Here is a 20,226-nt window from a genome sequence, read left to right as displayed (position 1 = left end):
ACTTAACTCAACTGGATAGTTGAGGAGAACAGACTAAGTGTTTGATTTTCAGATGGTAGCTGCTGTGTTTGTTTTTGTAACCAGTGCCTGGGATATCTAACCAAAACATTTCCCCAGTGCTTATTAATTTTGTGTGCTACAGTCAGGCCAATGGGAGCTGTCAGTCCTCAGCACCTCTGACAAAGCCCAAGGAGTCAAGTTGGGGACCCAAAAATAGTGGCAAAAAACCACAACACCAGTTAACATTTCTAAAAAAAGTTTTGGCTTCAGTGAAAAATTGCACCTACGTTTATTTGCACGCGCACAAAAAAAAAAATAGAGGTGTCGTTAAGATCAGAAAAACTAAACTAAATCTTAGGCCTCGTCCAAAGTTGGGTCGACATAAGCTGCCTTACATCAACCTAACTAAGCATCTACACTAAAATGTAGCTCCCTACCAATAAATCGCCCACTACACCAACATAATAACTCTATCTCTGTGAAAGGTGTAGCCCTTAGGTTGATTTAGTTAGGTCAATCCAGTGTCCATATAGACACCGTATTGCTTACATCACGCTGCTCCCTTTCATACTGTTCTGGCTGTCAGCACCCCACAATGGCGGGGCTCAGACTGTCAGCACTTCACACCGACAGTGAAATCAGTGCAAGAGCTCCTGGTGAGGATACGCACCGCCAGTAGGAGCGTAGCGTGGACATGCGAAAACAATTTAATTACTATGGTGGCTGTACGTTGACGTAACTTAAGTCAACTTTATTTTGTAGTATAGACTCAGCCTTACGTGTCACTCAGCAAATAAGTTAGAGCATTCTAGATCTCCATCTAGAGCTGAAGATCTGTTCTAAGGCACTTTTAGAAGATGAGACTCTGAAATGGTCATGCTCTAGGCTGCTTTTCTAAACAATTCAACACATCTGTATATGGACAAAGATGTCGCACCATTTTCTTGGCATGTTTCCAATCTAGTGCTCTCAAAACTACACACACTTGTTTAATTTCACCACCAGAGGACTTCACAAGATAAAGATGACACTGAATTCAGACTGGCTTTCCCCCTATATATCCTCACACTGCAATTTAAAAAACACTGATCTCCAAGAGTTATGCAGTTACCTCTCTTTATAGAAGCAAATCAGCAAAAAAAGAATTTAAGATTGTTTTCATCAACAAGGGGCCAATTTAAATGACATCCCTCAACTAGTGTCCAGTTATGACCACTGCACACAATGAGAATTATACCACAAAGCATGAATATTTTAAGTGTATTTTTCCTGAGGAGGAAAAATTACTCGTTTTTTCAAGGAATATAATCTTGCAAATCATGGAGTTAATTGGATTTAGTTTCTACATCAGATTACAAAGAAAAACATTTTCTAGCTAATCAATTAAAAGCAGCATAAAACCTTTCACTTGTGTCATTACTTATGTTTTATCCTACTATGTTTATGCTTGCGGAGCTTAGAGACAGGGTAAAACAACTGCTAAATTTTCATGTAAGTAATATCTTATGAAGCAACATTACTTCGTACAGAAAATTTTGAATACTCAACCGGGTCAAATTCTCTGTTCACTTTTAACTGTTGTCAGAACCTCCATCGAATTTTTCCTCTCCAATCAATCACTCTTTATATGCTATACTGACCACTGCAAAAATGGACAATTTCAGAATTTTTTTGAATGAGTAGAAAATGATACAATACATACTTGTTCACATCCTCAATGAGAATTATTAGATACAATATTTATGTATAAATATAATATATAATGTGTCACTAAACAAACTGAACTTGACATTTTATTTCAGTGTGTAAATGTGAAATATTGGGCAACAAATCCATCTCACCCATTGCTTGGTCACATCTTATACTAATCAGATCTGGAAAGAAACACTGAATCAGTAGAATTGAATAAGATTATTTTCAGTTTTAATCAAACTTCTGGTATACTTTATAAACACACCAAGTGCCACGTTCAAGACAAATGCAGTATCTTGTGACAAATTAGGAAATTTAATTTTTTACCAATTGATAAGGCCAGATGAAACTACAAACCCTTCAGTGACAAAGGCCATTACATTGTATGTGCATGTGATGGACTTAGTTCTTACAATTCACAACTTTTGAACTCATCCAAAAAGATATAAAATTAAGTTAAACTGTTCCCCTCGCCCCAGAAAGAGAAACCATGAATGATGCCACCCTATAATGGATTCCACCTATATAATGCCATAACTCTTGGCACCGCCCTACTAGTGCAAAGAGGGTTTAAAACAGTCCTAAAGGGGTGGGTTGGGGATGGTCCCCCTGCATGGGGGGCTCTTCAGACAGTTCAGAGCCAACATAACCAGCTCTATCCCACTTGTTCCAGGCCCCACCTCGGTATAGGGGCCATGCTCATTGCATAGCTGGAGTGTGCTGTACTTTTATGGTCCTAGGCTGGCAGAACTGCACCTAGGACACAATACTGTTAACTAGGGCTATCAGGCAATTAAAAAAATTAAATCAATTAATCGCACTGTTAATAATAGAACACCATTTATTTAAATATTTTGGATGTTTTCTATAACACAGAATACAAAGTTTACAGTGCTCACTTTATATTTATTTTTATTACAAATATTTGAACTGTAAAATACAAGAGAAATAGTATTTTCAATTCACCTAAGTACTGTAGTGCAATCTCTGTCATGAAAGTTAAACTTACAAATGTAGAATTATGTACACAAAAACTGCATTCAAAAACAAAACAATGTGAAATATTAGAGCCTAAGTCCACTCAGTCCTACTTCTTGTTCAGCCAATCGCTCAGATAAACAAGTTTTTTTTTTTTACACTTGCAGGAGATAATGCTGCCTGCTTCTTGTTCACAATGTCACCTGAAAGCAAGAACAGGCATTCGCATAGAACCGTTGTAGCCGACATCACAAGATATTTACATGCCAGATGCGCTAAAGATTCATATGTCCCTTCATGCTTCAACCACCATTCCAGGGACATGTGTCCATGATGAGGATGGATTCTGCTTGATAACAATCCAAAGCAGTACGGACTGCTGATGTTCATCATCTGAGTTGGATGCCACTAGCAGAAGGTTGATTTTCTTTTTGATGGTTCAGGTTCTGTAGTTTCCGCAGCGGAGTGTTGCTCTTAAGACTTCTGAAAGCACGCTCCACACCTCATCCCTCAGATTTGGAAGGCACTTCAGATTCTTAAACCCTGGGTTGAGTGCTGTAGTTATCTTTAGAAATCTCACATTGGTACCTTCTTTGCATTTTGTCAAATCTGCAGTGAAAGTGTTCTTAAAACTAAGAACATGTGCCAAGTCATCATCTGAAACTACTAGATCATGAAACATGGCATAATGTGGGTAAAATAGAGCTGGAGACATACAATTCTCCCCCAAAGAGTTAAATCAGAAATTTAATTTACTCTTTTTTAAGAAGCGTAAACAGCATGTCGTCTGGAATGGTGGCTGAAGCATGAAGGGGCATATGAACATTTAGCATATCTTGTAGCCAGCATTGCAAGGTATTTGGCAAAGTTCCATTCAAACACTTTGTGTCTCTTTCTGGTGACACTGTAAATAAGAAGTGGGCAACATCATCTCTCATAAATGAGAACAAACTTAGTGATTGGCTGAACAAGAAGTAGGACTGAGTGGACTTGTAGGCTCTGAAGTTTTACATTGTTTTGTTTTTGAATGCAGTTATATAATGAAAAAATCTACGTTTGTAAACTGCATTACAGCAGGAGTTCTCAAACTGGGGGTCGGGACCCCTCAGGGGTTGCAAGGTTATTAAACAGGGGGTCGCGAGCTGTCAGCCTCCAACCCAAACTATGCTTTGCCTCCAGCATTTATAATGGTGTTAAATATATAAGCAAGTGTTTTTAAATTTATAAGGGGGGAGGGTCGCACTCAGAGGCTTGCTATGTGAAAGAGGTCATCAGTACAACAGTTTGAGAACCACTGCACTACAGTACTTGTATGAGGTGAACTGAAAAATACTATTTCGTTTATCATTTTTACAGTGCAAATATTTGTAATCAAAAATATAAAGTGAGCAGTGTACACTTTGTATTCTGTCTTGTAATTTAAATCAATATATTTGAAAATGTAGAAAAATATCCAAAAATATTTATTAAATTTCAATTGGTATTCTATTAAAACTGCAATTCATTTTTAATCACTATTTTTTTTAACAGTTAATCGCATGAATTAACTGCAATCAATCGACAGCCCTACTGTCAACCTAAGCCAGAACCATCTTAAGGCTCTTCTATTTCACACTCACAGGACTGGAGGTGGGTGAAAGAAGGGAGGGAGAAACAGACACCAAATGGAGCTGTGGTCCACCTGAAGATCAAGCCATTAAAGTATAATTCCTTGTTCTGAGAGCTAACATGCAGAACTGGAACATGCATATGCATTATATAGAATAACTATACTAGCTGCCTGAAACTTACAGTTGTGAAACATACTGCAAACAGGCAACAGAACACATACCAAGGAAGTTTGACTTCTGACATGATGAAGGCAAAAATAAATTTTAGGCACAATTTGTACAACAGGCTAGAAATTCACATTTGGCAATTAAATCCTTGAACCTGAAAAATGGAGAAGCACCACCTCTTCTATTACATTCCACCCTACCTGGCTATTGAATGCTTGATTCAACTGCAAATTCAAAGGGCTTGTTTAAGTAACAATATAAATTTTAATATAGTTTTTGTATTAGTTTAATATAGTTTATCTTTTTAAAGTAATTCAAATAACCTTACTGATCTAAAGTTAGTCTGTTGATCTAGCTGGTAGATGGTTACTCTGGAGAAAGACATACTGTGGCATTGATACAAGTTAAGCCTCCTTGTATCTGGGTTATAACAGGATTATTTATAAATTGTCCTGTTCACCTATGGTGCTATAAAATTAATAATGTTAATATTAATAAATTACAGAAACAGCCAGTGTCGACTTAAGACTAGAAAAATACTGTAAGATGAATTAGGTTGTAACCTTGCTACAACCCTATACTAAAATCTAAGTGCCTGAAATTGCTCAAATTAAAAATTGTTTGTTAGTATTTTGATAATTTATGAAGAAGATGTACAAAGACGTTTCAAAGAACGAACTTTTAGCGTGGAAATCTTAGTCACCAAATAAAGTTGATCAGTAATACAATGCTAGTATACCTGGAGTTGATATGGAGTCTAGGCTAAGAGAAAAGTGTGGGTTGGTTTCCCCCCCCCCCCCAATTGAACTAGCTTAACTCATCAAAACAGGACCCTAGTTATTATAACTTGCTAAAAATCAAGCTGAAGGTGTAAAACTGTCTACATAAGTGTAGAGTGGGGTTTTCAATCAAGTTAAACTGGCTCAGAGCAAACTTAATTGGAAAAAACACCCAACTTTTTCTAGTCTAGACAGAGCCCGTTAGTCTTAGCTACGGAAATGTCTACGCTACATCGCTGCAGCTCTGCCACTGTAGTACCATAGCATATGTGCTTTCAATCAATGGAAGGGGTTTTTCCATCAATGTAGTTAATCCATACTTCCTGTCAGAGACAACTATGTCAACAAAAGTATGCCATCTATATTTGAGGTTAAGTCGATCTAACTACAGCGCCCAGGGCGCAAAATTTTTCACACCCTGAGTGACATAGCTGTTTGGTCTAATTTTTAAGTATAGACCAGGTTTAAGAAAAACTACTTTATACGCAATCACCACAAAGGGCTAACAGCCATATGCACGTGAGAACAAAGCAGAGGTAGGGAACAACAGCATTCTGAATACACAAGGAATATAAACAAAGTCATCATCAATCCATAATGTTCAGGAACTGAGATGAACACATCCCTAAATGAATAAATTAATGGAGAAGGCCAGAGATAAGTTGGGGGGGAAAATTTGGGGGGGCAGGGAGTGAGTTGAGAAGTGACGGACTGAAGAATGACTGAATTAACTTGAGCCAATAATGGCGTGATGTCCAATTTTTACTTGCAAAGCCAAGGTGTTTCACTGTGTTCTCTTCTATAGCATGACTTGACAGCACTATATATAGAGTTGCACAATGGATGAACATTCAATGCAGTGAATCAGAGAAAGGACAGAGTTACTAGAGAGCCTCCCAGAGAAACAGTGGCAGGGGCAGTAGGGGCCTGCCACTGTGGCAATCCAGGTTGTCCTACAGAACCCTCATTTCTTCATCCTGTGACTGACCAGCCTGTGTTGGTGGCCATGATGTTTGTTTGCATCTTTTTCTCCTCTGAGCTTTTTTCATTCACGACCTTGGCTCAACATTTGCCAAAAAGCCAGGCACCTATATTGTACGACAAGCTAAACTGTACACAGTAGGTGTGTCCTTTGAAGTTGCTGTTGGAACAATTTACCTACTGCCAGTGTTGATCAGGGGCCCAATCCCAAACCCTGTCCTCGGTGCATGTGTAAAGACTGTCCTCCTATCAGAGGTAAGCCAACCTAGTCAGAGGAAGAAAAAAAAAAAAAAAATGAAAGTCTGCCTTGTAAGGAAGAAGCCTGAGGGAAGTTCAGAGGAATCTCTTCTTCTGATCACAGAGGCAGAAAAAAATCAGAAATATGATAGTGTAGCTACTGAACTAGGTACACTACTAGAGAGCACTGTCAAACAAGGTACAAGGCTAACTTGCCGCTCTGCCTACAACACTTGGAACCCAACAGTTTTCCAAGCCTGATAAAGCAGTGGATTTCCATAAAAGAGAACCCTCCCACACACACTAAGGTCAATAGGTATTTTGGACTCTCCAAGAAGGATTGAGCCTACAGTTTGTAAGGTGTTTGGGATTCTTTTCAACGAGAGACACCAAACCATTTGTAATAGTATTTATACTAATCAGATGGGCTCGATCCCACTCTGAAATCTGTAACATCAAAGAGCAAGGATGACAACTTTTTAGTATCCTGATATTAGAACAACCACCCTTATTTGCATTACTGACAAAATCAGAAAGGTCCTAGAAGAACTGCCATCACTTGGCCAGATGACTATGCACACGTTAAATAAATAAGTACAAGGGAAAGATGAAGGAAAGTGTACGTCCCTATATTTAGTAGGGGGGAAGAACTAACAACTGATGAGGTCAAGAAAGCTAAGGAGCTTAACTATTTTGCTTCAGTCTGTACTAAAAAGATTAATGGTGACCACATACTCAACACAACTAACGTTATCAAGAGGCAAGGAACTCAAGCCACAATAGGGAAAGAACAGATTAAAGAATATTTAGATAAGGTAGATGAATTCAAGTAAGAGTCGGATGAAATTAATCCTAGAATACTTAAAGAGCTATCTGAAACAATCTTGGAATGGTTAGCAGCCACCTGCAAGAACTCTTGGAGAATGGGTGAGATCCCAGAGGACTGGAGAAGGGAAAACATAGTACCTATCTTTAAAAAGGGAAATAAAGAGGACCCAAGGAATTACAGACCACTCAGCCTAATTTCAACACCTGGAAAGATACTGGAACAAATTATTACACAATAAATTTGTAAGCACCTTGAGGATCATAGGGTTATATGGGGCAGCCAGCATGAATTTGCAAAGAACAAATCATTCCATGTAAACCTAATTTCCTTCTTGACATGGTTATTGACCTAATGGAAAGTGGGAGGAAGCAGCAGCAGACATGATATCTTGAATTTTAGTAAGACCTGACAATCCCACATGACATTCTCAAACAACCTAGATGAAATTACTATGAGGTTGGTGCATTACTGATTGAAAGACCATACTCAAAAGAATAGTTAATCAATGGCTTGCTGTCAAATTGGAAGAGCATATCTAGTGGGATCCCCCATGGGTCAGTCCTGAGACTGGTACTACTCAATAATTTTGATTAATGACTGAGAATTGAGTGGAGAGTATGCTTTTAAAACTTGCAGAGAACACCAACCTGGGAGGGGTTACAAGCACTTTGGAGGACAAGATTAGAATTCAAAATGACCTTGACAAATAAGGAGAATTAGACTGAATTCAACAAAATGAAATTCAACTGGGACAAGTGAAAGTACTACACTTGGGAAGTAAAAAAATCAAATGCATAACTATAAAATGAGGAATAACTGTTCAGCAATACTTTCAATTTGTGATCCATTATAACTCCTAGATCCTCGTCACATGAATGAGCCAATAATGTTATGCAGTTGTGAAAAAGGCTAATGGCATTCTGTGGCGTATTAACAGGAGCATTGTCAGACACAGGAGATAACTCAGTACTGGTCAAGCCTGAGCTGGACCAGTGTGTCCAATTGTGGGCACCACCCTTTAGGAAAGATATAGAGAAATTGGAGAGTCCAGTGAACAGCTACAAAAATGACAGAAGTTTTAGAAAACTTGACCTATGAGAAAAGGTTAAAAAACTGTGCACATGTAGTCTTGAGAAAAAAGACTGAGGTGGGGGACCTGATAATAGTCTTCAAATATGTAAAGGGTTGTTATAAAAAGAGGACAGGGATCAATCAAAGGTAGGACAGGAGGTGATGGGCTTGATCTGCTGTAAAGGAGAGTGAAGTTAGATATTAGGAAATCTTTCTAACTATAAACAGTTAAACTCTAGAATAGGCTTCCAAGCAAGGCTGTGAAATTCCCACCATTGGAGGACTTTAAGAACGGGTTTGACAAACACCTGTCAGGGATAGCTTAGGTTTAACTTGATCCTGCCTCATTGCAGGGAGCTGGACGCATTGACCTTTGAGGTCCCTTCCAGCCCTACACTTCTATTTTAAAATGGAAGAGTACCATGACTTTTAAACATTTTAAATGAATAACTGCCTTTGATTTCTATTCACAGAGGAACAGACAGGAAAAAAAAATATATAGTTTTTAAAGCTACATCTCCAGCCATTCTAAAAAAAAAAGTCAGAAGGACAAGATAGTGTAGAGAACCCACAAAAATTTCATATTAAAAAAGAAAGTCTTGCTGTATCCATTTAACTGTATCCATTACCAAAACCTCACAAACTAAACATCTGATCACTAGACTGTTACTGGAAAAAAAAACCCACAAACAAACAAACCACCACTGAATTAGTTAAACATATAGTCTACAAATCATAATCTCCTACCATCAAACCTATCCAGCTACAACATCGGAGTAAAGCTAACAAGTACCTGGAATTAGATCAGGGTCCTGCAAAGGAGTCATATGGAATGAAGCAGTTTAATGTTAAAAATAACTATTCATACACAATACACTTAATGTGCCAGTCCTATCATTCCTTTAGGGCTATATGTCGTCTACAGAGGAGGATTCTCCTTTTAAAAAAAATTAAAACTTTTGTAGAACTTGCACTAGTCCCCTGGTTGAAATTTTGGGCAAAGGACTTCAAAGTCCTGTGTGCTTTGCTGCAAAAAAAGTATGGAGTCTTCCAAAATTTATGGGGTGCAAGAATAGTAACAAAGTTTTCATGAAGTTTTATGGGGAGGGTCTTGTCCCCACTTCACCCAGCTCCAGTCAAAATAAAGTTCATTTCTGAACTCTGAAAGTGTCTGACACCCATGCAAAGTGGCTTAAAAGGAGATTTCATCAGGTCTCAGAGGACCAAGTTAAGATTCCATTGGTTTGTTTTCTTAGTCATCTGACGAGTACTGAAAGGAGCAAAGCCTGGCTACTTCTGTAAAGAATTCATGAAATACAAGGATAAACAGCAAAGATGTCACTTAATTTGATGTGTCCAAGACTGTGCACAGGAACTTGAAAACAGCTGAAATGACTTTTCTAAACATGAAAAGAGCATGTTCTATATTTGACATGGAGGTCTACAAAATAATTTGTGTGGTGGTGGTGCAGTAGGGACTAACAAAAAAGTTACTCTGGTACTACTATTGCTGAAATCCAGGAAGGACAGAAGTCAGTTGGCTCTCATGAGTAGCCATGCTTTTGGAGCCTTTGCCTCAAGTTCTAGGGCAACAAATTGAGCTTCTGGAGGCATGGAACAAGTGGGCTTTTCCTTCAACAGAACCTTAAAAGCAGCAAGTAGCCATGGACCATAGATTGACCCAATCAGCAAGTGAGGGAACTGGGGACTATGGCCTTGTCTTCCTTGATTTTCCAAGCTACTCTTGCTGGAAGGCAAAATCCATAGAAATTTTTTTTGGGGGGTGGGGGGGAAGGGTAACTACAAGATACAATATTTGTTCTCCACATTTGGCTCTACAATAGCCTCAGGCTAGGTTACCCTGGGAAGCGTTGTAGAAGGAATCATATCTTTGATACATGAACAAACATTTTCTGGTCAAGTTCCCAATCTCCAGTTGAACGTGTCTTTTGCTTAGCCAGTCAGCTCTGTGGTTGAACTTCCTCTTGAATTGCTTGGATAAATAAGGTCTTGCTCTCTAAGAATGAATTTTCTAACTTAGCAGATCAATGAGAAGCTTTCAAGGACCCTTCAGGACCTAGTTTGCCATCACATTGGCATAAAATGGCAACTGAACTACAGTGGGCATGTTAAAAAGAAAAGGAGTACTTGTGGCACCTTAGAGACTAACAAATTTATTTGACCATAAGCTTTCGTGAGCTACAGCTCACTTCATCGGATGCATTTGGTGGAAAATACAGTGGGGAGATTTTATATATACATATACACACACACACACACACACACACACACACAGAACATGAAACAATGGGTTTTATCATGGGCATGTTGAAGTAGCTTGGGAAGAACTTGAAAAAGCTACCGAAGTCAAGGCACTCCATGTATAGCACAATGGACCAAATTTTTCAACAACCCCTAAATTATGCTGCACTATTAATCTATTGTACTGCTCAAAATACTCCCAACCCATGCAAACACACAACTGTGGCTCATAATTGAAAAAATATTCATTGTTATAAAAAAAATTTCAACAGTGGATTTCTGAGGATATGTTTTTCCATTATGCTCTCCAAACAGCCTGGCTTCTCTCCCTATCCCCCAGGGAATGAGAAAACTCATAGCTGACTTCTGCAGCTTATCTCCCCAATCCCTAAGCCTTGACCATTCAGCTATTTTCCAGGCAGCCCAGCTCCCCTTAACCTTTTTCTGCCTGATTACATAAAACGGTGCAGTGAGCATGTACTAGAATCTAACTCCCTCTCGTGGGGAAACCTGGAAAGCAAAAGGAAGCTGCAGGCTGGTCCCAGAAAGATAGTGACACCGAAAAATATATATATAAAAACAGGATACCAGGTGTCTGGCTACAGCAAAATGGAAAAAAATCCATGGCAAACTAGAGATTGACTGACAAATGAATGGGGCCATTCACACCCCTACGAACTATCGTTTCAGGTGCTATGCAAACCCAGGAAGATACAACCACATCAGTTTACACTCAGTTTAGATTTCACAACTGTGAAGGCTAGAAACACCGCTCTTTAAAAATGAAAGCTGGGATTCTGGAGCACAATTCTGTGGCATTAGGATGACTTCTGTGGCAAGTTCTATGGCCACAGAATGAAAGATTACGTAGGGCCCCAACTATAGTTCACTCATGGTCTAATTTTTGTAAATTAAATACAGACAAGTTTGGATAATGCAAAAGTAATTTCCATAAGTGTGTTTTTCTCTAATTGCTCAACATATAAAGGTAAGACTAATTTCATGCCAAAGGCTTTTTCTCACTAACCCTACACAAACAACTTCATTGCAGCCCTACAGCTTAAACTACTATATTGCTTACCAATTCAACAGGTGAATCAAGTATGAACTGCTAATGAAAATATTTTAAGAATTAATTAAAGCAAACGCCAATGTCAAAGTGCCAAAAAAATGACCACACTTGATGGTGGACTCATTTGAAAAGTCTTTCTAAGATGTGGGAGCAGTGTTGGTAGCCACCTCAAATTAAATAAAAGTAGCAAAATGTCCCAACTGCAGTCAGCTTTGAAACTATGTTAACACCTCTCTTGAAAGCTATGTTACCTGCAAAGGTGTAAACACACTTTCAAGTCTGTGTGCGAAGAGCCAAAATGCCAAACACCTTTCTGTCAAGGTATAAACAAACAGATGCAGGTTCGGTTTTAGTCTGAAATTCACAGAGCAGGTTTTTCATGGTTAACATGGCCTAGTTGTACATTACTAGCAAAGTCCAAGAAGGCAAGAACTTAGAAGGCAAACCAATATCAAGAAGTAAACCAAATTTTTCTTCAATAATTTTGATCTCAATAAACAAAGTGGATTAAATTTATCCCTGGTGTAATGCGACTAACTTCAAAAGAGTTACATGAGGGAATATGGCCCAGTGGTATATGAATCTAATTTCTTTTGAGGAAGGAAGAATTAAATTCACAAGTGGGTCACCAATTCTTTTAATATGTTAAATTGCACTTGTGGTTTTGCAAACCAGCTAGTTTTCATTCCATGCTAAAGTCTTGTCTACACTAGAGAGTCTTAGGAAAAATTTCCACTAGTGCTACTTGTTCTGTTGCAGTGGCAGGAGCCATAATGCAGAAAGATTCCTGTGACTTGTGGCACTTTTATCACTGTGCCAATTAAATATATAGCTGAACCAGTGGTGGCATCACTGCGGTTTTTTTCCTGCCTCGAGTTCCCTAGGTAGGCACAGAATTTCCTATTTTAGAGATTTACAGCACTATAGTGCTCCTGGAAGTTCAGATACAAGATAAACCAATAGGCCCTCTGCCAATTAGAAGTAAAATTAAACTGGCACATGGACATGATACAAACATATTTTTTCATAACAGCAACATTATTCAGTACCATCTTTTTCAATCAGCACTAATTTTAATAAAGGGGAAAAAAAACACCTCACCAAAAACGTAAAATCTTCTCTCCACTTCTGTAAATGTTTCTCATTCTAACAACTCATCAGTTAATAAACCGTAAAAGGTTTTTTTTTAAACCTAGATTTAACAAGGGAACAATGTGGGGTAACGAGTAACAAGACTTAGTTTTTTTCTCTTTTTTAAAGAGAAAAAGAAGTAGTTGGCATACTAGGAAGAGAGGAACAAGACAAAATACTTGAGAATGGCACATATTGCTTGGATAGGAGCTCTTTTTGGTTCCCTGTGCTAGGACCTGTGTGTGTGTCATTGTATATCTTTATTAGAAAATAACCATCATTGCACCAAATTTGAGCTCCTAGTACTTCTACAATGTGCTGTGCAACTTCTCCTTCCTCTTGGGCTTTATTTCTATCACTTCATCCTTTTTTCGAAAACACTCTACTAATCACCCTCTTTAGATTTTCCTCTCCCCTGTCACTGCGATTTGTTCCATGCTGCTCCTTATGACTGGAGCCCCCTCCCTGACCACGTCCACCATGGCCCACCCTCATTTCTTTCAAGTCCTCCCTGAAAATATATTTCCTCTAAGAGGTTTACTGATCCTAGCTTTTCTTTATGGAAATATATACACTGGATTACTAAATAGTTACTTTTCAAATGTTAAATGTTGTTGTTCAGTCATCTGCTTTTTGTTTGTGGCACCTTAGAGACTAACATGGCTGTTACTCTGAAACCTGCTTTTTGTTTATGTCCCATCACCTAGCCTTTCTTTCTACATTGATATTTAGATGATATTCCCTATGGCTGTGATTCCCAAACATTCTACTAAAGCGACCCACCAACTGCATTTTCTCTCTTTTTGCAACTCACCATTACATATGTACACCTTTCACCCCAGAACCAAAACCCTAATCCCAGCCCAGTGTAAAGGAAAGGCCCCCAGGGAGGGGTGGGGGCAGAGTGGGAGCCTACCCTGCACTCAACCTGCGGCAATGGCTCTTGTCCCATGAGGCTGGCTGCCTACTCCTGGGCATACAAGGTCATCTCTGTGTGATAGAGGAGCAGCCAGGACAAACCTGACTGGTTACACAACTCTGTGCCACAGATCTCAACGCCCAGAGTGCCCAATGGCACTGAAGCTGCTGCTGTGGAGTAAGCTTGCTCTCCAACCACTCCACCCCCATCCCCAGTCACCTTTCCAGGCCTCACCTCTGCACTGAGTCAGGAGAAGTGGATGTTTGCCTAGGGCCTAGTGATACGTTAATCCAGCCCTGCACATGGCAACCCACCTAGAACCTTCCTATGACCCACTGGTTGGTCAGGTCCCACCATTTAGGAAACACTGCACTATGGGACAAGGATAATATTTTAGCTGTCTGTACAGTACCTAGCATACTTTTAATTCTATATAATAAACTGATGCTATGTATTTAATAATTCAGCAACTCACAAGGGCATATATTAGGACAGCAATGTTTAAAAGTTATATAGACTGCTCTTACTAGAAGAATAAACTACACCTTTACCCAGATATAACATGACCCAATATAACAAGAATTTGGATATAATGCAGTAAAGCAGTGCTCTGGGGGGGCAGGGCTGCGCGCTCTGGTGGATCAGCATGTCAGGCTCCGAGACGCTGCTCTAAGCTGCTGTTAAGGGTGCCAGGCCGTGGCTGAGGGGTTGGATAAGAGGCAGAGGGTCTCGGAGGGTGTTCAGGGAACGGAGGGGGAGGGCGGATGGATGGTACGTAGGTTCTGGGGCGGGGCGGTCAGGGGATGGGAGCATTGTATAGGGCGTGGGAGTCCCAGGGAGCCTGTCAGGGGGCGGGTATGGAGTTCTGAGGGGTCAGTCGGGGGGCAGGAAGTGACTATTAATAATGGAAATGCTCGAGGCCAAAGCAAAGCACTTTCGATATAACGCAGTTTCACCTATAACTCAGTAAGATTTTTTAGCTCCCGAGGACAGCGTTGTATCTATGACTGCATATGAACTCTTCCATACAAAAAGAGTGACAGTGTTTTAAAATGATACAAACTTCTTACATAATACAAACTCAAGAGAGAGCTTGTTTTGTATTCGGTACAATGTATCACTGAAAATGTTTCTCAGCAACACTTTGTCAAGAACCAGTGCTGTAAATTTAAAAGGGAGATTGCCAGGTAGATGAGGTTCAAAATATACATTTTTGGTTCTTTATTTGAAAAAATTACTCAGTGTCACTGATACAATTTTCCACCTTTGGTTATTTCCTTGGATTTATTTGTGGTTCAGAACTACATAAAGACCCAAATCAGGATCCCAGCCTCATTGTGCTAGATACTGCAAAGAGTAAATACAGTCTCTGCCCAGAAGAACTTTATTTGAACACCTCCCTACAGTGTTAGCCTATTGCAGCGCTATGCTAATGCTAGCTTACCAGAAAGTGAAAGACCAGAAACAAAAAGTGACACTGACTTGTTTGCCCAAGATGATCAAAATCCAATAAATTAATAAAAAGGAAAGTCACCCTTTACATTCAAATGTAAATAATCTACCAGTCATCTGTAATACAGGTAAGGAGGCTGATCTTTTAAAATTATGGATTTTAACCTGACAGCATTACATAGGCAGGAACAGTCTTTACTCTATATTTGTACACTGCCTTCAGAGGGGCTGTGGGAGAGTGCAGGGATCATTCTGTACAAATCTCATTGCAAGATTGGGATCTATATGTTTCAATCCCATCTGAGTTCAAATCAATTAGTATTTTCCAGTAAAAAAAAAAAAAAAAAAAAAAAAAAAAAAAACCATTTAGCATATAGAGCTAGTCAAAGTAAGAGTTTGTATACACATGAGAAAGTTTTACCAGTTTAGCTAAGTGAGTCATTTTAAAAATATTTAGTTTAAGTTTAGTTTAAACCAGCGTGAAAGGCTGTGTGAACAGTTTATTCAATTTAAATCACACTTATTTCAGTGTAGGTTAAGTCTTAACCAAAATAAATGTCCACACAGCATCTTGCACTGATTTTGCTAAGGCCTGGTTTGCAGAGTTTTATAATCAAACTATTTAAGTGTGTGATTTAAAACAAAACAAACAAACAATAGTTAAACTGGTACAATCCCTAAGTGGATATAGTTATACCATAAAATGCATCTTACCAATAGTATAGATAATAGGTCCCGTCCCATTCCCTTACGGGAATTAGGTTTACAGTGCCCCTCACTAGGGAGGCTGTACTACTTTACTGTACTGGTATAAGAGTACAACTTTTGATATTTAGACAAGATCTAAATCAGTTTAAAAAAAAATTCAAACCCGTGTACATATCATGTAGAGCATTAGCACTAAAGGTTCAACAACAGGGGTCAAACACAGTATTCCCTCTAATTTTACACACCCATGTGCGGAATGAATTTTGTTATGTGCACCAATATGAAGGTGATGTGTAACACATCACCTTCATATTGGTGCACATAACAAAATTCATGTGGTGAGGCTGAGGCGTTCGGAGTGTGAGGGGGCTCAGGGCTGGGGCAGAAGGTTGGGGTATGCGAGGTGCATCTGGAGTGGGATGAGGGGCTTGGGGTGCAGGCTTCTCCAGTGGGGAGAAAACTCCCCTCAGCCCTCTCACACCGCAGTAACTTGGGGTTGGGGGAGAGGCACCTCTTCCCCATTACAAAAACTCCGGCGGAGCTGGGCAGGGCCAAGGGAGCTGGGCTCCTCTCCCTCAGCCACAGCAAGTCCGGGGCTAGTCCATGCTGGGGCCAGTGGGGAGAGGCACTTCTCCCCACCGCAGCAGGTCCATGCTGGGGGAGAGGCATCTCTCCCCACTGCAGCCTTGAGCGGGGCTTAATAGGCAGCTGTGTGGCCACGTAGCTTAGAGGGAACTTAGGTCAGATATTAGAATGGATTCCTAGTTTTGATTTAAGACATGCATCAGGGAAGGAAATTATTCAGAAGAAGAAGGGAGACTATTTCAACTGCATCCTCATTTCACCAATGCTCATTGAGGTCCTCATTGCACAAGTGACTTGGCACAAGGGTACCCATGTGGCCACGGGTAAACACTATTGACATCACAGAGGCTCCATCAGGGGAAGGGGTACACCTGACCATACACAGAATCTTTACAGTTGATAATATCAGGTGTTTTAGCTGACTTAAAGACTGTCAAAAGATATTTTCTCCACTACTAAAATCAGTAGTAAAAAAAGTTTTCCTATATTTATTTTCAAGTGACCAACTGTTTCTAGAATGTTACATCTTCAGTTAGTTTATATTTTGTTCTTGGAAAAGTAATTAGCATGACTGACAAATAACTTTGTAACTGAGTGTCCCAATATCAAACAATATTGATCAAATTCAGACATGGGCAAATAGAGATATGAACCCACCCAACACTGAGTTTGACCTCCGGTGACCAACACTGCCAAGAGTATTTTAAACTAACCCCTTTTCACATTAAAATATTTTTAATAAAAACTTCAAGTAGTGTAATGAGGCATTCTGGATCTTTATTTGAAATGAATTCTATATATAGCCTGTGCAACCAAAAAAAAACCTCCTTTAAAATTTTATTTACAAGCATCGAAAGCAGCACTTTTCGGTAATTAGAACTGAAGGTGATCAAAATACTCAAAAAATCAAAGCAATCTCAAGGGTATTTTGTAATAACTGATTTGTCTTATCACCATGTTGGTTGACCAATGCACATTTTTTCTGATTAATATGAAGTGCTGACTTTTACATTTTCCCTTGCCAGCTTAGCTAAAATAGAGCACTGCAGTTAAGTTGTGAACTCAAGTTGAGAGAACCATCCAAATTTTTGGTCCCCAGGCCAAAATAATTTGAGTGCCTTTGAGAAGTGGCCCACTTAGATTCATGGAAATAGAAAATGATGGTGACTCATTGAGCAAACACACTGTGTTGGACAGTTCCTGTACTAGCAGTGGTGTGCAGAACACCTCAGAAGCAGCAACTAACCCATATCCACAGCTCTTGGGCTTCTGCATAGCCCTTGAACTGAAGGGGTAAGTAATCCCCAAAACACCAAACCTCAACCAAAATTAGGCATTTAAAAAAAAAAAAAAAAAAAAAGAAACTGAATTTGTTATGAAGACTGGCATGAATACAAATTTTTGCATAACTACTCTAACCCTAAAATGGAACTGTATACAGCCCAAGATAACAAAATACTTTCAACAAGTGAGTTTTGAAGAATCACAATTATACTCCCTATAAAGCGTGGTCATGGAAAGTGTCAATTTGTATTTTACTGGACACATAAAACAATTTATTGCTCTGCCTCATCATATGCTGTTTTAAAATAAAATAAGGTTGAGAGGGTGGTTATTTATTTAAGTTCTTCTTGGGTAAAAAACTTAAGGTTATCATAAGCGAGTTGTAGCTCACGAAAGCTTATGCTCAAATAAATTTGTTAGTCTCTAAGGTGCCACAAGTACTCTTTCTTTTTTGTGAATACAGACTAACATGGCTGCTACTCTGAAACTCATAATTTTATGATATTTTATCATATTTTAACAAGTCTATAAAGTATTTTTCCCCCTTAGTCTTGAACCTGATGGATCTACATATAAAAAGACATTTCAAATCAAGCAAAATGTTCCTTTTGCCAAAAAAATAATTTGAGCAGTTTTCCCCCAACCCTTTTAAATGTAGAACAGAGGAAATCCATAATTTTCTCTTTTGGAAACAGATATCATCCAGTGATCTGAGCACAAGACTTTCAAGTTTTAATTTTGGCTTTGACATTGACATCGCCAGCCCCTGCTCCCACCCTCAGCCATGGGAAAGTCACAGTTTTTCTCCCTCAGTTTCCCCAGCTTTCAATTTGAGGTAATACACTTACTTTCCAACCACACAGGGGTTGTGAAAGGATTAACATTTGTAATATGCTTTGAAAGTGAAAAGTACTACAGTAAGCTGCTATTATCCTTGCTTGTTAGACACCTTTTAAAAAAACCCACACACAAAATATGGCCATGCTAACAGTTAGCAGGCATAACACTGGTAGGCTATAGTGTAATAGACAAAAGCTGCAAGCAGGTGGAAACATTTGGACTTGCTCACAAGTTGGTGGGAATTAGAACTGGAGATGCATTTCAATATTTAGCATTCTTCCCTCAGATACTTTGCATGTATCTTTCCACCTGAAAGTCCGCAAGTTTTCACGTCTATTCACATTCACAGAAACTTAAATATACAATTAAGCATTTCAGAGATGCCTACTTGAAAAAAAGAGAATGGACCCAAAAAGCAATGTGCTCAGCTATATCAAGTATCAGAGTTTTACAATGGAAAAAACTGTTTAGATCATTTTATTCAAAATGTTAGCTTTCCCTTTTTTCTTTCCACCGTCTTATGCTTACTACTCTAGGATGCCAATCCTGGAAAAGCATTAATAGATACATCTCTTTACTGAAGTCAGTGGGACCTTTCATCTGAGTACGATTACATGTACATAAACTGTTTGCAGGATTGGGACCAAAGTCCATCTCTGTGCCTTCATGCCAATTTTATGACTTAATTATTGTTATTTTTGGTGACAAACGTTCGGATTTTTAAATACACAGAAGACTGTTTGCCAAAAAAAAAATATATACACTACAGGTGTGCAAACTGCTTTCAATGGCTCCAATTCAGGAAAGCATCACCATTCAAGTCAATGAGACTTGAATATATACTTAAGGTGAGGCATAAAGTACTTTTCTAAATGAGACCACAATAAGGAGAGTTTGGAAAAAACAACAAAACCAAAAAACAAGAGGAGTAAGAATCCTCCTCCAGCAAGTGACAGAGCCAAAACCCATACATTTTGGTAGAATTTAAACCTCCATTTAAAACAAATTAAGTATCCAGCCTCTATGGTTGTGAAGAAAACCATCCAAATGTGAGACAAATATAAATGGATAACGATGTCCTCTTCAGTATACAGATTACATAGGTGCCAGTGGAAGCACTGGAGCTATTAGTTCTACCAAGTAGCAGCAGCATGAAATTAACATTGGTCATTTTTACTACTGCTGCTCAGAACCCCACAACAATGAAACTCTTCAAATCACGTCAGTTTCATGCTGCTATTGCTTGGGAAAGCTATGAGTGGTGGCAGCCACTGGAGTTATTCATAGTGTATGAGGACCCCAAAGAAACCCAGAAGCTAGGTGCTAGAATACAATACACTTGTGTCCCCATTTCCCACACCCAACTACTAGCAGATGCTAGGAAATACTGGGGGAGGAGTAAAGCAGTACAGACCTTCTACCATTACCATCTGATGGTTGTTCTATGACCCATATAAAAATCAATTTGTGGCACAAGTTCAGTGACTAGTGGACAACTGTGATATCCTTGTTGGCAGTCTCAGCTAGAAGTACAGAGGATTAAATGGGCACAGAGAATGATCTACCCCTCCTCCAACACCTATCGGCGATCCCTCCAGATTGGTGTGTAGGGAAGCTTTGACGGTCAC

The 20,226-nt window shown here is 39.1% G+C and overlaps 1 protein-coding gene across 3 annotated transcripts in view; it reads right to left on the bottom strand.

Moving 5' to 3' along the window:
* Positions 1-20,226, bottom strand: part of TAF4 (TATA-box binding protein associated factor 4) — a 66,823-nt gene that overhangs the window by 37,352 nt on the left and 9,245 nt on the right. The gene's annotated exons all lie outside the window — the stretch shown is intronic.

This window comes from Dermochelys coriacea, chromosome 13, assembly GCF_009764565.3.
Source record: "Dermochelys coriacea isolate rDerCor1 chromosome 13, rDerCor1.pri.v4, whole genome shotgun sequence".
Classification (NCBI taxonomy): Eukaryota; Metazoa; Chordata; order Testudines; family Dermochelyidae; genus Dermochelys; species Dermochelys coriacea.
Note: the sequence above shows the minus strand (reverse complement) of the source record. Positions and strands in the feature narration are given on the sequence as shown.